The 16552-nt window shown below is 40.4% G+C and overlaps 1 protein-coding gene and 1 long non-coding RNA gene across 5 annotated transcripts in view; both read left to right on the top strand.

The window, feature by feature from the left end:
* The window catches only part of Ndufaf2 (NADH:ubiquinone oxidoreductase complex assembly factor 2), a 106064-nt gene that overhangs the window by 22064 nt on the left and 67448 nt on the right, over positions 1 to 16552 (top strand). The window lies entirely within an intron of this gene.
* On the top strand, positions 305 to 5453 carry Gm52057. Its single transcript, XR_003950676.1, has 2 exons — positions 305 to 1189; positions 3336 to 5453. It is a non-coding gene; the product is annotated as a predicted gene, 52057 (long non-coding RNA).

Raw genomic sequence — 16552 nt, 5'->3', positions numbered from 1 at the left:
TATCACAGAGAAAGGAGCTTCAGTTGAGGAAATGCCTCCATGAGATCCAACTGTAAGGCATTTTCTCAATTAGTGATCAAGGGGGAAAGGCCCCTTGTGAGTGGGACCATCCCTGGGCTGATAGTCCTGGGTTCTATAAGAAAGCAAGCAGAGCAAGTCAGGGGAAGCAAGCCAGTAAAGAACATCCCTCCATGGCCTCTGCATCAGCTCCTGCTTCCTGACCTGCTTGAGTTCCAGTCCTGACTTCCTTTGGTGATGAACAGCAATGTGGAAGTGTAAGCCGAATAAACCCTTTCCTCCCCGACTTGCTTCTTGGTCATGATGTTTGTGCAGGAATAGAATCCCTGACTAAGACAGCAGTGTAGGATGAGGAGGATACAGAAAGAAAGCAAATTTGGGTCTATCTGGGCCAGCAGTCTAGGATTAACAGAGTTTGAATCCTAGCTCAAACACTCAGTAATTTGATTCATTCAGACATACTTGTTGAATGTATACAACACACCCGTTTCTTATTGTAAGCTCTAGTCCACTTTGGCAAATAAACTCTGAGAGGTACATGCTGTCATTCTCTCTTTAGAAGGGGGGGGGGGGTTGGGCGATCAACCATCAGAGAGGGAAACCGTGGGTGCAGTGGAACAAGATGGGGAGAGGAACTCGTCCGGTCTGCGTTTGCCTGACCAATGAGAAAAGGCCTAAAGGCAGGAGTGGCTCTGTTCCTAGAGCAGAAGGAAGCTTTGCAGCTGGACTGTGGTGAACAAAGAAGAGAGTAATACAAAATGAGTCAGCTGCTGACTGGTACCAGCTCAAGTGGGGCTCATTGATTAGGGTAAATGCCTTGATTTTTATTCAAAATACGTTTGGAAGCTCTTGAGAGATTTTTAAGTAGGATTTTTAAGTCACATGATCTGACTTCCTTTTTTTTCAGCTTTTTCTTTTTTTTTTTTGTTTTAATAGCCCTTTTATCCCATTTGTTTTGTAAAATTTGATGTCGAAAACGGAAGTTGAATTAGTTATGCCACACTACATTTTTGTTGGTAAAACTAAAAATTTGAAATAATATTGATGTTTTCTAGTAATGTTGGAATTGACAGTATCTGCCCCATTAGACCCAGTGTGTCTTGAAGAAAGATTAGAAGTCATGCTGGTGTTTGTATCCTCAGCTTGTAACCTGGGAACCGGCACTCATCAGGTGAGAACTGGTTAAGTCTAAGGACAATATACAGGGACCGCGTGTCACATAAAGAGCCTTTCAGATCACAGACTTGCCACTAAGATGTCAAAGCTTTTCTGAGAGAGCAAGTTATCCAGAGCACTGAATACAAAATAGTGTAGTCTAGTCCAGAGGCTCCCCCAGTAGACAAGCTAGTCCTATATGGCTATAAAGTGTACCTTCGCTGTGGTAAGGCTGGTTTATTTATGTATTTAATTTTGAGATAGGGCCTTGCTATGGAGCTCAGGCTGGCCTCAAAGTCTTGATTCTTATGTCCCAGCCTCCTGTGTACTGGGGTTAGAAGCGTGTACCGTTACACCTGGCTACACATTTAAAAAAATTGTACTTATTTTTTTTAAGTTACAAGCTAAAGTAATACATAATTTATAATTCCTGTAAGTCTGTCTATTGAATGTACTAGAATGTGAGTATTACTGTGTTGTTAATTAATACCTTAAAAGAAACTTGATTCTTTCCTTTGTTTAAACTCAGTGATCAGGTGACTGAAGAGAGCATGTGAAAATTCAGTAATGCTAAAATTCTGGTTTGGAAATAAACTGTCAGGCAGTACGTAGTGCATAGGAAAGTGATATTAGCATTTCTCAAGCCTTGGTAATTACTTGGAGTAATCTTAAGAGAGATTGACAGGGACTGGAGACAGAGCTCAGTGATTAGGACAACTGGCTACACTTAGATAGGACTCAGTTTCAGTTCCCAGCACCTACGAAGCAGCTCACAACCATCTGCAACTCTAGTTCCAGGGGATCCAACTCCCTCTTCTGGCCACTCTGGGCACCAGGTACACAGGCCCATACACACACAATTCTAAAATCAGCATTGTTACCACCACCTGCGTTTTCATCAGCCAGGTACAGGTAGGATGTGACGGAGCTAGGATGCTGACACACATCCTTTCATTCCAAGGCGCGTGGTTCCAAGACTGTGTTATCCGTTGTGCCAGAGTGTGTTATGCTCTCTAGGATAATGACATGAACTAGGGCCTTAAGAGGTGGTGTAGGGCCCAGTGCCTTTTATGAAATGCCTTCTGTGAGTGTGCCTTCTGTTATAGTTTCTTCTTCCTGCCTTTGTGGTTTTGTACATTGTTGCTTCTCAGGGCTTCTATACCCAGGCCTTTGTGCAGGTCTATGTCTCTTGTCATCCTGGTTAACAGTCACTCCCTATGTTTTGTTCAAGGACCAGTGTTTTCAGATTTTTTTTCATTATTTATTCATTTATTTACTTTTGAGGCAGTCTTTTTGCTTTGTAGCTTAGATGGCCCTGGAACTCACTGTGTAGACCAAGCTGACCTTGAACTCACAATACTCCTGTGTCAGCCAAGGTTCTCTGACTCGGTTTTCATACTTCTGTGTATTATAAGCTGGAAATATTTTAAGCCATGTAAATTTGGGTTACAATTTTTTGCACCAGGATTAAATATGTCATTACAACAATATACAGAACGTTAGAGTTCTTAATTTATTTTTATGCACTGTAAATTTCCAAGAAGGAGAGGGTATAGAGGGATGAATATAAAATAAAACCTTTTTTCAATTTTTTATTGGATATTTTCTTCATTTACATTTCAAATGCTATCCTGAAAGTTCCCTGTACCCTCCCCCTGCCCTGCTCCCCTACCCACCTACTCCACTTCTTGGCCCTGGTGTTCCCCTGTACTGGGACATATAAAGTTTGCAATACCAAGGGGCCTCTCTTCCCAGTGATGGCCGACTAGGCCATCTTCTGCTACAAATGCAGCTAGAGTCAAGAGCTCCGGGGGTACTGGTTAGTTCATATTGTTGTTCCACCTATAGGGTTGCAGACCCCTTCAGCTCCTTGGGTGCTTTCTCTAGCTTCTCCATTGGGGGCCCTGTGTTCCATCCTATAGATGACTGTGAGCATCCACTTCTGTATTTGCCAGGCCCTGGCATAGTCTCACAAGAGAGCTAAGCACGAAGCTCCCCCCATTCCCCACAGAGTTCATAGGCCAGCACAAATTGAAGGCTGGCCTGGGTGCCGGGTAGGGTATAGTGCTTTTGAGTGTCAGGTTTCATAGGTTCTACCCAGAACCACAAAACAGGACCTTGAGAAGTGAGAAACACAACCCCTCCTCTTTTCCCTCTCTTAGGAGACTGGGCTCCTAGGAGCTCTTTTGACCCCGCTGTAGTCGCTCTCTGCCTTTCTCGGAGCCACTGACTAGGTGCATTGTGGCCTCACTGCTCAGTGCCCTGAAAGATTGGACCCGTTCCGCCTCTCTCGGATCCCAGCGCCCAGAAGACAGAAGACAGAAGACAGTAGCTGACAGACAGGTGATTCAGCGTGACCGTGTTAAAAATGAAAATCTTATCTCCCAAAAAAGAAAGCAAAAGTTTTGCTGAATAGTCAAACAGTCCGTCTTTATGAATGGTAGCCATATCTAACTCCACAACTACATGTCTAGACAGAAACTTGAGAATCAGATTTAACACTTTTTTTTTTCGACTCCCTGTGAATACCAGGATGGCCAACTATCCTTTCTACATAGCTTTTGAATCCACAGTATATTCTCTGTCCTCAGGATCTCTGTCCTGGGCTGGGCCTTTCATATTTCTCTCCTGAAGTACAGCTGCCTTTTGCTTTGCTTTTCTAGCTGTCCTTCTCTAACCCAGGTCCTACATGCTAACCTTACCCTGATTTCTAAATGAAGGATGCTTCAGTTCAGTAACTTCATACCGTCCTTAAGCATTGGGTCCAGGCTGCTACATTCTGCACATTCCACAGCAACAGCTTCCCATGGACCTGGTAAACAGTGCCGCTCTCCACTCCTGATCTGGCTCTCAGGAGTCTTAATTCCTTTTTTAGTATCATGTGCAGCCCTTGAACTCTGGTTCCCTTACCTCTTACCACCTTCCTCTTGCCTTTTCTTTTTGACCTTCAACTCTCTCTTTAAAGGACTCTTTTTTAGACCTGCCTTACTCTCTAGACCGGATGGGCACTTTGGGGGGGGGGGGGGGGTGTCTCAGGGTTGTTTGGGCCTGAAGCGCCACTCTTCATTGCTATCATGTATCTAATTGTTGCAACACTTGCTTTGTCCTGAGCCAGGCTTGATGCTGCAGTTTGCCTCCCATTATACAACCGTCTTTCCTTTCTTACTAAGAAGGTAGTTTTTGCTGGCACCATGCCACAGGGTTAGTGACTGCCCTGTGTTTCTGTTGGGAAAAGCAGTACTCTCTTGCCTCTTATTTTTCCTGGGCTAGAGCAGTGTGAAGCTTCAGCTACCTTTTTACTCGCTGGAGGGTGAGATGGCACTTTGAAAGAGCAGATGAGAAGCCCTTAAGATGCAGATTTGCATTATTTATATCCTGACACTTGTCTTCCATCATTTTTTATGAGAGAAAAATTAATTGCCTTATTACTGTTCTTTACTTTGTTGTAAACATTTTCCTTGTAACATAGCATTTCTATTTCTTTCCAGGCCTTTTCCTGTTTGTATTCCTGTTCCCTATGTTTTACCAAAGAGTAGAGCCCATCTTCCTTAAAGTTTCTCTCTCAGACGGTCACATCTAGTGCTTAATGATGGCAGACATGGCTTTTTGATGATGATGATGATGCTGTTGTTGTTACTATATTTATTTATTTTGTGGGGCACACAAATGCCACATTGTACATGTGGAGGTCAGAGGACAATTTGCAGTAGGAGTTGGTTCTCTTAGTCACATGGGTACTGGGAATTGAATTCACAATGCCAGGCTTATTGGCAAGTGCCCATTGAATCATCTGGCCAGCCAGATAATATTTTATTAGATCAGTTCTGTGGCATTTTTGATAGTTCTCTTATTACATAGTGTTGGGACCTGTATCTTCAAGATTTACACAATGCTATCAGTCATCCAACCTTCCCTTTAAAAAATTAAATCACGGTTTCTATTGCATGCTCTTATTGTCTACTGCTGTGTGTGGCCTTCCCTGGCAGGTTGTAAACGCTGTGAGGACCATTGTGTCTGAGTATTTTCTCCACACTGTGTAGGATTTCAGTGGATCCTAGCTCAATGCTACACATTAAGAAGCTGCTCAGCCTTTTTCTTTCTTTAATAAATGACAGACCTGAGTCTCCAACCTCCGCTTTCTCACCTATCCCTGCATCGTGTGTATGCCTTCACCGTCAACCCAAGGTGCTGCTGGCAAGACCACTGGGGGTGTTCTGCTTGCTACACTCAGTATATTCTTTCCATTTTGTGCCTTGACTAATTTCTTAAAAAAAAAAAAATTAACCACAGTATTCCTTTCGGGGTGTCATTCTCTCATTCTGACTGTTCCTTCAGGTTTCCAAAAGTATTGCCACTTATCTGGCAGCTCCTCCATCCTTCTGTTCCCCCCAGAATTCTTTCTTAAATGCACCCACTCCTATAGCGTCAGTCACTATACGTGCTGATGGTTTCCAAGCCTTGTCTTCCACCCAGCCCTCTCACTTGAGTTTCAGACCATTTGTCCAACTGCCTACTCAATGTATGCATCGTGATATTCTGCAGAACTCTCCAACTCCACATGCTCTGCCTGACTGAAGATTCAATGAATTCTGCTGTCCTTCCCAGCAGAGACATAATATACATATGGCTATTATCTAAATCGTTGGCTTACTCTAATTCTCAGCAAACTAGCTGAGACTAAATTAATATGTATGTATAAAGTCAGTTAAAATTTATTCTCAGATTTTCTTTTTTTCTTTCAGTCTAGGGCTTATGATTTCCTTTTAGAATATAATTAAGGCTGTTTATAATTTCCAAATTTTTATGTTGTACCAAGACAAAAATGCAGACAATGATACTGTATTAATAATCTTAGTATGTTACAAAGACCGAATTTGAATTTCTCTGTTTAGAGAAACCGTCTTAATTGCATATTGACAGTTTTAATATATAATTTTTACTTAATAGAGCTGGTATTCTTTTTCAAAAGAATAAGTACAATAAGAAGAATGAATATTGAAAAATGAGTTCAGAAGCCGGGCGTGGTGGCGCATGCCTTTAATCTCAGCACTCGGGAAGCAGAGGCAGGCGGATTTCTGAGTTCGAGGACAGCCTGGTCTACAAAGTGAGTTCCAGGACAGCCAGGGCTACACAGAGAAACCCTGTCTCGAAAAACCAAAAACAAGGAAGGAAGGAAGGAAGGAAGGAAGGAAGGAAGGAAGGAAGGAAGAAGAGTTCAGAAAGAACTATAAAGTATTTTACAAAGGGAGGGAGACTGCGTGAAAAATTAGTAAACTAAGTCACATAATCACATTGACATTGTCAGTTAAGTATTAATACATTGTGCCAGTAGTTCTGTGTCTGTCAGCCACCTTACAAGAGAGACTTCAGCAATTTGGTTAAACATTTTCAAGCTGTAGAATTACTAAGTCATGCAAACGAGTACACACTGTTGGTGTTGAAGACATTTAAACATGGAAGTTGAGAAAACATTGAAATTTGTAGAGTTGGTTTTAAATTTTTTAATCACCCCTAGGAAATGGCTGATACATAAAAACATGCTTAGTGCGGTTTTGTTCATTTGGAAACCTTCAAGCTTAATTAGATTTTTTTCCAGGCACTTAATTTATGTATGCACCATAGTTTCCTTTGGATTTTAATTTTGTTTAATGTCTTTTGTTCAAAGGTACATAAAAAGAAAAATTTCCCTTTATAATAATTTCTTTCAACTCTTAAAATAAGGTATTTAAGATTTCCCTTTGTTGATACATTGATTTAAAGCTTTGTGCCTTCCATACTTGAATTATATTAAAGCCAATGGATTTATTTCTAGCTAATTATTATTCTCCATTGGACAGCTGCCTGGATGTTTAGAGCTGTTCGAATAAAGCGTGTTTTTATCCCTGCATCCCATGACATCGAATGTCTTCAGGAAGCTGTATTAAACTGATGCTGTGTATCACTGGGGAGCCAGGCAGAATAGTTTTTGCTCCTGCTTGTTCCGAGTTCATTATTTCCTTTTGTAGAGTTAGGAGTAAGTTAAAAAGAGGTTTGGGGGGGGGGGGGTAAAAGCAGTGTTCAGAACTGAAGTGTTACAGTGTAACTTTGCAGTGCCGGGGAACTTCCGGTTAAGTACCCATATCACAGACCTGGTCTGCTCTTAGGGGTTTTTAAATGATGTTTTAAGATTTTGGAGTAATGCCATCTACTGGTTGAAAAGAGCATCTTTTGCATTTGCTTAATATAAAAAATGTAAAAAACAGTACTTAGGAGTGCAGGCCCTGCTTGTCGGGTATCTTGTTCATCCTCTCTTGAGACCACAATGAAGTGAAGGAGCCGTCATTCGCTGGGACGGCTGACTTTGGAAGTGTTGGCTTTTGTTTTAAAGCAGATGTGCACCAAGTCCCAGCTTCCACTAGTTTAGTGAAAGTATGCCATGTCTGCTAATGTCATTAAGCTGTTGCCTAAGTGGATGATAGAAAGTATATTTATCTCACTTGCTATTCTTAATTATTTTTAACTATTACTAAATATAAATCCAGTTTTTTCCTGTTTCTATATTTAACAGGAGAGTCATGGAAACAGGTTTTTAAATATTTCTCTGCCTTTTCTAGTACTCAGAGGTTTTTCCATATTTAGTGAGCAAATGATTTTATATTGCTATAAATTTCTAACTGATAGTTAAAGGTTAGTTTAAAATCTGAAGGGAAAAGGTTAAAAAGTAGTAACAATTATAAATATCTTTATCGTATGATTAACTGATTTAAAAAAATATATATCTCCAAAGGAAAAATGATTTACCTTTTGGAACGATCAACACCTCTTTTTATATAAAAGTATAATAGGGCATTAAAATGGATGCTGTGTAGGCTGGAAAAGCAAAAACTTGCATAAGAACTGCGAACTGTGGGCAGAGCAGCCTCCTGGGTGACGGCTGTGGTCATGGTCACATTGACATCGTAATAATGGAGTTTCTGAGCTGGCAGCCAAGTTTCATGGTAGCAAATACCTGGGTTGCAGGGAAACTTCAGGCTCACTGTCAGGAGAAAGCAGAAAGTGTTTTCTTTCCTGGCTGGGTTTGCATTCTGCTTCGCCCAGGATCATGATCCCAGGCTCTGCAGCAGTCCGTTCCCCACAACCCGGAGATCCCAGATCCAAAGCCCTTTGTTTTCTAACCAGTTACCTGGACTGGTTGGAGCTTGTATTTAGGTGTGAGCTGTGAATTTCTATTACAGTAAGAAAATTGAATTTAGGGACCAGTGTTATGTTAAAAGATGGAGAGTGTGTTATCTTTCAAATGTGTGGGGTTTTTTGTTTTTTTTTTTTCCTGCCAGGTGGTGGCAACAACACACTTCTAAGTCCCGTGTACTCTGAATATGATCAGTAGTAGCCAAGGCAAGAACTCACCTTATCCTCTCTATCCATTTAAGAACTCAGCATTTGCCTCAGAAGTTTTTTTCTTTCTCCTGGTTTAAAAAAAAAAAAAAGTCCTTCCTTTGGTAGTAACTGTGAAAGACCTGCCTACAAGAGGCAGATTCTATAGACACTGATTAATCCTGTAAGATTATTTTGGATAGCACATATACCTGTGAATTGGAAGTGTATGTAAGGGCAAGCTAAGCTTCTTAAATAAGAATTGGGCTTCAGAGTCTTGTCCATATATATTTATCATCTAAATAAAAGATTGTTATAGAAATTTTGCACTAAAATCTATTGACTATAAGAATTTTTTCATTATGACAATTTGGCTTCTTAATAGTTCTATTTGCTCTTTCTAATTATTTGGTTGTTTTTAATAATTCACATACTTTAGGGTCTCGGGAGATGGCCTGGCTATTACAAACTGCTCTTGACTTGGGTTCAGTTCTTTTTTTTTTTTTTTTCTTTTTTTTTAAATTTTAATTTATTTTTTTTAATTTATTTTTCCTTTTCCATTTTTTATTAGGTATTTAGCTCATTTACATTTCCAATGCTATACCAAAAGTCCCCCATACCCACCCACCCCCCTTCCCCTACCCACCCACTCCCCCTTTTTGGCCCTCCTTAATGGGGGTTTACAGCTGTCTATGATTCTGGTTCCAGAGGATCTGACGCCCACTTGTGGCCTTGGCAGGCATTGCATGCATTTGGTACCTTTAGACAAACCACTCATACACATTAAAAATAATGTACATGTTTTTGAAATTATTTTAAAATTTAAAATTCACATGTATAAAAACAATATTCTCTTTTGCTTTTTCATATATTTTTAAATTCCTAGTGTTGTTTACTTAGATTTTTTTTCTCTTAAAATTGAATAACAAGTTTGTCTATTTTCTAAGAACCAGAATTTGGTTTTGGTATTTATTTTATATTTCATTAAATATTAATTCTACTTCTGTTTTATGTATTCTATTTTCTTTATTTTTGTTCACCAATTCTACATTTTTTCTTTTATTCTTCAACTTTCTTAAAAGTCTCAGGGCATCTGTCTTCATCCTTTTTGTTTCCTGATATCAAGACTCAGGGCTGTGTATTTTCCTGTAAATAAAAATTTGTACTGTCCAAGTCTTACTGTTATTGCTAATATTATTTGCTTAGTTTTCCAGTATGTTCACTAGTATATTTCTTAATAATGTATTCTGCATGTGTATGTATATTCATGTATAGTCTGTGGCATATGTGGTACATATGTTTATGTGCATGTCTATAGCATATGTGGTACATGCATATTTTGCACATGCATATTTTGCACATAACCATGTGTGGCCTGTGGTATATGTGGTGCATGTGTATGTATGCACATATTTATGTGTGGCCTGTAGTATGTGTGTGTCATGTGTGTATGTATACACATTCGTGCATAGCCTGTGGTGTGTGTGTGTGCATGAGGAGACCAGAATTAGATGTCATCTTCTGTCTTCTGCCACCTCCCCTGTCTGATTGTCCTGAGACATAGTCTCTCACTAACTTAGAAGCTGGCCATTTGGGTTGGATAGCTGCCCACCAGCTGTCTCCTGGTGCTGAGTTTACAGAAGTATGCAGTCTGTCTGGCTCTTTATATGGCTGGTGGGATTCAAACTCTGATCCCCATGTTTGTGTAGCAACTCTCTTCCAGATGTTTAGCCAGCCCACCTCAAGCTGTACTCTGCATCCCGCTCCTCCCTCTCTGTGTTGTTTATCAGATCTTGGTTCCCTTTGATGATTATTTCCTGTGTTTCTCTTTGGGTCTTTAAAAAAATATTTTACTACTACTACTACTACTACTACTACTACTACTACTTCGTCTTCACCGTCATCTTCTTCCTCTTACCTTTTAAAACTCGCTCTAAACACTCCTGTGTTCAGTCACCTTGAGATTGCAGATGTGCTTGTTGTGCCATGCGGTTGCATCCTCCCAAACCCATGGTGAGTTGAAAGTAGCATCAGCTGAGCGTGCATTTCATCTTCCTGAAGCACTGAGCATCCTTGCTCATCTGTTCCCGCTCAGCCATGTTCAACTCAAGGATGTACACTGTGCAGCTGGGCAAATGAAACACAAGACCAGTTTCTTAGCAAGGTGATTATCTCACATACTATGTTGTATATAACAGGATTACAAATATATAATTCTCTTGTATAAAAAGCAGAATGATGGTATAGATACCCTTTCATACACACCATCATGAACTCAAGAGATTGCAGCCAACCATTGTAAGTCCAGTGCAGTCAGAATTCTACTACAGTGCCGTAGTTCTGTTTGTGGGGGTCAGTTCGTCTCATTACACCAGGTAAAGTTTTCCCATCATGGTGGTCTAATCCCATTTTTTTAAAAAAATAATCATATTTCATTGAGATTATTTCTGCAGAAATCTAGTGTGGTAGGTATCTTATAACATTAGTTACTTTTATGTCCTTTGGATCCTAAAGGATTTCAAGGGTCTAGCAAAATCTCGTTTGCAAGTTTATCAATTTCACACTGTACAGTGGAGTACATTTGAAACCCTTGTACACCTGTGATATTTCTCTAAATTTTAAACTTGTTGCTGCTGGCTTCCCGCTTCTTTCCACACTGAAGTGACCGTTTGCTTTGCTCCAGTTCAAACACCAAGGATCTCCTGCGTACGTTTTCTTGAGCGACTTTGATCCTGCAACAGTTACACACATGCTCAGTGCCTCCTCTGCCGCCCCTCAGCAGCTAATGGTAAATTTTCTCTCTACCGAGAGAGAGAGACTGCTGCCATCCTACACCCCAAGGGCCTGAAGTCGGGTCTGAAACCCAGGGTTTGTCACAGTCCCAACTAAAGCCCAATTTTATGACACTGTGCTATTTTAAGGTGTTCTGTAGAGTACCATTAACACACACACACACACACACACACATGTGCACACACATGCACACACACAAGAGAGAGAGAAGGACTATTTTTGTTGTAAATCTCATGAATTTTTAAAATATTGATGAAATTTCATTGACTTTATGGTCCCTTGTATTTTAAGGTATTGATTGATTCTGTATATTAATATCTTTCTAAAATCTATTTCGTAATTATTGAATTTCTCTTCTGGTTTTCTGTTTGTAAACTTCGGTGAGGTATTCCTGAAGTATGCAGCAAACATCCAGTAAGTATTTTTTAAATGAAAATAACATCTTGATGCTGGAGGTCCAGCCCTGTAACTGGTTATCAGGTACAGAGTTCTCATACTAAGCCTGCTGTATATGGTGGTATTTGTTGTCTTCTTCACACGTTGATTGAGGTAGAGAAAGAACCTGCCCCATTCGCACAGCCTTACCTGGTAGAACTGAATCAAGACTGGCTCCAGGAATTTATGTTCTTTTTCATTATACTCTAGTTTGTATGGTTTCATATGCTTTTGAGAAATGTGTTAGTTTTATATTCATGCTTAAAATCTCTCCCACTGTCCTGCATTCTAGTTAATGTTTCAATAAATATTTTATTATTTAAAAAGTAAATGCTTCAATAAATATTTTAAGACTCCAGCCTACCTAGTCTAGCCCGTCACCACACATCAGCCCTGTTGGCCATGTCTGGCTCCTACCAGTTTTTCACAGTCCCTCTGTGCTTTGCTGCTGTGTGCCATGAACTGCCCCTGCCTGGAGGTCAGCTCTTCTTTATGCTGCCTTCCTGGTGACTCCTCTGTCTCTGGAAGTGTCATCGCTGTCTACGGACAGTTGTCCCTCTCCAGTGCTCTTCTGAGTTTGTTCCAGTTCATAGCACTTACAGCGCCTCGCTTTAGCAGCTGTTTTGTTGTTGCCATCTCTCTCGGAGAGAAGAGCACGGGGTGCTCGGATCTCTGTCTCCTCTCGGCCCAGTAAGCGTTACCTGGTACACAGGAGATGTTCGATAAATGTTTATTAAAGAAATGACTGAAAAGCCATTGTTTCCGTTATGATTCTAGGGACATAGTGCTTGCTTACTGCAGCAGCTTCCCGGCTTTTTTTTTTTTTTGTAACAGTGAAAACTGTTTATAAGAAGCAGTATCTTGTAGGTATCTTGAAGCAAAGTATAGTGAATTCTTAATTCAAAGCTCGAGACATTTTCCTTATTTAGTTCTAAAACAACATAGGTTTTGTAATAGTGTGTTCTTTAAAAGCAGTTCCATTTGTTTTTCAGTTGAAAATGATTCTTTGGTGAAAAATTAACCCAGTTGTAATTATATATTAAGAAGTATGCCCTGTCTGGCTGTTTTAATTCTTTTAGTATTTTTATCTTGGAAATACCTGACAAAAAATGTCTCTCATTAAACTTGTCATTGCTAGTCATGACTTTGTGGCTGCTTTTCAGTTAGGCACTCCATGGATATCATATATAGAAAATACTAGTTTTGTCAAAGCTTGTCTCCCTCACCGAGCAGCATAAGTAAATACAGATGACCGTATAGCACTCACACGCTCTTAGGTAACGGTCTCTATAAGATGTATCGTGTATTTTAGGGGGATTTGGCTTGTTTCCTTATTAATGCAGAAAATTTAATTGTCCATGCTGGGGAAGCTGCCACCGTGCTCTTTGTTATTTTAACTCTTTACATGCAGTGAAGACGGAAGAATGGAGAGTGATTTGCTGAGGCCAGTAGGCTGTTTCCAGGCTGGCAGCCGAAAGTCAAACGTGAGGAAATTGCAGAAATTTACAATTCAATGTGCGTTTCATCAGGGAGAGACCCACGGATTGTTTTGACACTCAGTTAGAAATTCAGCATGAAGATGGACGTCTCATAAAATGTGCAGCTGCTGATTGAATTCATATTTCCATAAAGGCCATCAACAGTAGAAGCCTGCAGGGAAAGAGGGGGAGACATGACAAAAACCTGTGAGGCCAGCATTTTCCTCGACGTTCCAGCCGCAAATTACTGGTAATAAGGGTTTACACTGACCGGGATTAAAGAAAAATATAGACAGCCAGGAGGGAAAGACTCCTCAGCCTAATTGATTTTAACTAAATATGTCTACATTTGATATCTAAATATGTGTTTATTCATCTATAGAAAACCTAATATATACTTAAAAGTCAGTCTTCACTATTTAAACAGCAAAAATAAGGCAGTTGTTAAAGCTACAGAACTCCATCACACAGGGTCTCTTCGTAAGAGCCTTCAGAGATTTGAACACTCATTCAGAACAGCCAGAACATTCTGGGGTAGTTGATTGCTGTTCTCAGGTGAATTGCAGGTTACGTGCAAGCCCATGAAATCGTTATTCCAATCCCATAGAAAACAAGCTTGCCTTTTGTCTCTGTAATACCGTCATTTTACAGGGGTTCAGGAAAAGCCTGTATAATACTGTGCCTTTAAGAACGACTTGATTCTTCTTGTTTATGTAGTAACAATGTTCCCAGATTTTAAGTATGTACTAGATTTTCTACAAATGATGAAATATATACTTAGATATTAAATATAAGCGTGTTTAAATTTATACTAAAAAGTCCATTCTCCTTTTAAAGTGCTTTTAAAAAGCAAAACAGACAAAACCTTGTATTTTTGTACTTAACGCTTCTTTTGTAAGCCCTTCATATTACACTCAATTGAAAAATCCTGTGGTCTCTGGGAGACCCGAAGGCTCTGGGGATGGGGGGTCATTGTTCATCCAGAGCTCTTTGTGTGGACAGCGTTAACAATGTAGCATGCCCTCAGATAGCATTTCTGGAAAATTAGAGTTTATACAAGTTTAAGTAAAAGTAGTTACCTTATAGAGAAAAGAATTATATTTAATTAGCAATGTGACCCAAATATATAAGATTACCTAGAAAATAGGAATGTGAAATTATTGAACTTTATTAACATACTAGATTATGAATATTAGAACATAGAAAATGTTTTCAGATGTTTTGTTTGTGGTTATAATTGAGAGTCTCAACTATTCTTATTTGAAAAGAATACTATGTCTTCTAGTAGTCGTCCCTGGAAGTGCACACTGGGCCTTATTTTTCTAAAGCGCTTTCGGGTTAGGTGGTCTGAGATGGCTGTCTGCTGGGAGACTGGGAGTGGTCTCCTTTCCACTGTCAGTGAGGGCATAGTGTCTTCTTCACCATGTGTTAAAGGCCAAATCTTTCAGCAAATATCATTTTCTGTCATTTTAAAATTTATTTATAATTTACTTATTTAGATTTTATGTGGTTCGAGGTACCACATGTATTGCCAATAGAAGGGATTTGATCTCCTGGAACCTGAATGACAGAAGTTGTGAGTTGCCACATGGGTGTTAGGAACCTGACCCCAGCCCTTGCAAGCATCAGCAGTGAGTGCTCTTAACTGCAGAGCCATCTCTCTGCTCTCCCGCCTTCTTAAGTTTAATTTCATCATCCATTTAGAATCATTGCTTACTGTTAGCTTGCCATCTCTATGCCTGTTTTTAAGTCTTGTACACGAGTTGTAACTCATTCATTATTTATATAACAAGTATGTACTGACTGGTGTCTGTGTCCTGTTTCAGATCCCGCTACCCGAGTAACACACAGAACTTCATTCGTGGACTTTGTGTTTTAATGGCAGAGGCAAACGAATGAATGAATAGATTCTATGTGTCAGGTAGGAATAGGAGAGACAGCAAAGGGAGCTCGGGGTCTGGCCTGCGAAGACTGAGCATGGAAAGTAGAGGGGAAGGTCCAGAAGAGGTCCTTTTCCAAACATGACATCTGAAAAAAGCCAAGTAAAGTGCCAGGACAGTACTAAATGATTCTCAGATTCTCACCGTTGCTTGGCAGCGCAGACACTGCTTGCCCCCATCTTGTGCTCTGGGTGTGAGCGCTCCCCACTGAGCCCCCATCCTCCTGTCAGCTCCGTCCCTGCATCTGGAAACTGCTTCTGCAGCTCCAGCGACTCTCCCGTGCTCAGGTGATCTGTATGTTGATATATAAATACAGATAACGAGATTTGGAGAAGTATTTCTTTCACACAGAACCACAGTTGTTCTATTTACCTTCCCTGTCCTCCTTGCGGCTGTTACCCTGCAGCAAACCAAGAAGACAGAAAACTAAATTATTCTCTTAAAGCTGCATATGTTTATGCTTTTATTCTTTGACAATTTCCTGCATGTATGTAGTGAACGTTAGCCTTTCCCATCCTCCCTTTGTCTCGTCTGTCTCTGTCTCCTTCCTCTCCAGCTTTCAACCAGGTCTCCCTCCCTTCTTTCCAGTCTGTGTTCATAATCCACTGAGGAGAGTCAGAATTGCTTGCACAGGCTGGGGTGGGTGTTATTTACAGGACCATCAGGCACTTATCAGTGGCTATACCACTGAAGAAAGTGATGCCCCTGCCTCAGCAACCAGCAACTTCCAGTAGACCCTCAAAGAGGCGTGGCACCTCGCCTCTCAAGCCCCATGGCTGCATGTATTTTCATAGTGTGATGAACTATAGTTTTTCCTGTGTTAATTCATCATTGACTATTTGAATCATATAAAGGGTTTTGTTACTGCTAAAAATGTTCATAAACATCCAATAAGATGCCTCTTTCTACACATGCTTTTATTTTTTAAGATAAATTCCCAGATGTGATATTGCTGTGTCAGAAGATATGCGCAATTTGATAGTGAATATTACTAGAGTACTTTGGGGAAGGTCCTGGGCCCTGCACCTGCTCACAGCACTAGACGGGAGTGTTCTCCTCTCCACAGCCTCACCAGCACCAGATTTCCTGTTAGCCTCTTACCTCTCTTCCTCTTTAGCACATTCTTGTCTTGTCTTCCCAGGCTCAGTGTATAGGTATTCTAGACACACAGTCTGTATGCCTATGGAGCTGCTGTGCCCACATGGAACTCTCCAGAGCATTTCCAGCAGCCTTAAGATCCAGAAATGCTTTACTCATGCTGATCCCAACAAGTAAATAAGACAAAGCCTGCCACAGAAGGAAACAGTTGGGTAAATACTTGCTTTGAAACTCAACTACTTCCTAGTGAGGGAATGTCAATAGTGGGAGGGGCTGTGCATG

The sequence above is a fragment of the Mus musculus genome, chromosome 13 (assembly GCF_000001635.26).
Source record: "Mus musculus strain C57BL/6J chromosome 13, GRCm38.p6 C57BL/6J".
Taxonomy (NCBI): domain Eukaryota; kingdom Metazoa; phylum Chordata; class Mammalia; order Rodentia; family Muridae; genus Mus; species Mus musculus.
This window is presented reverse-complemented; position numbering and strand designations above follow the sequence as displayed.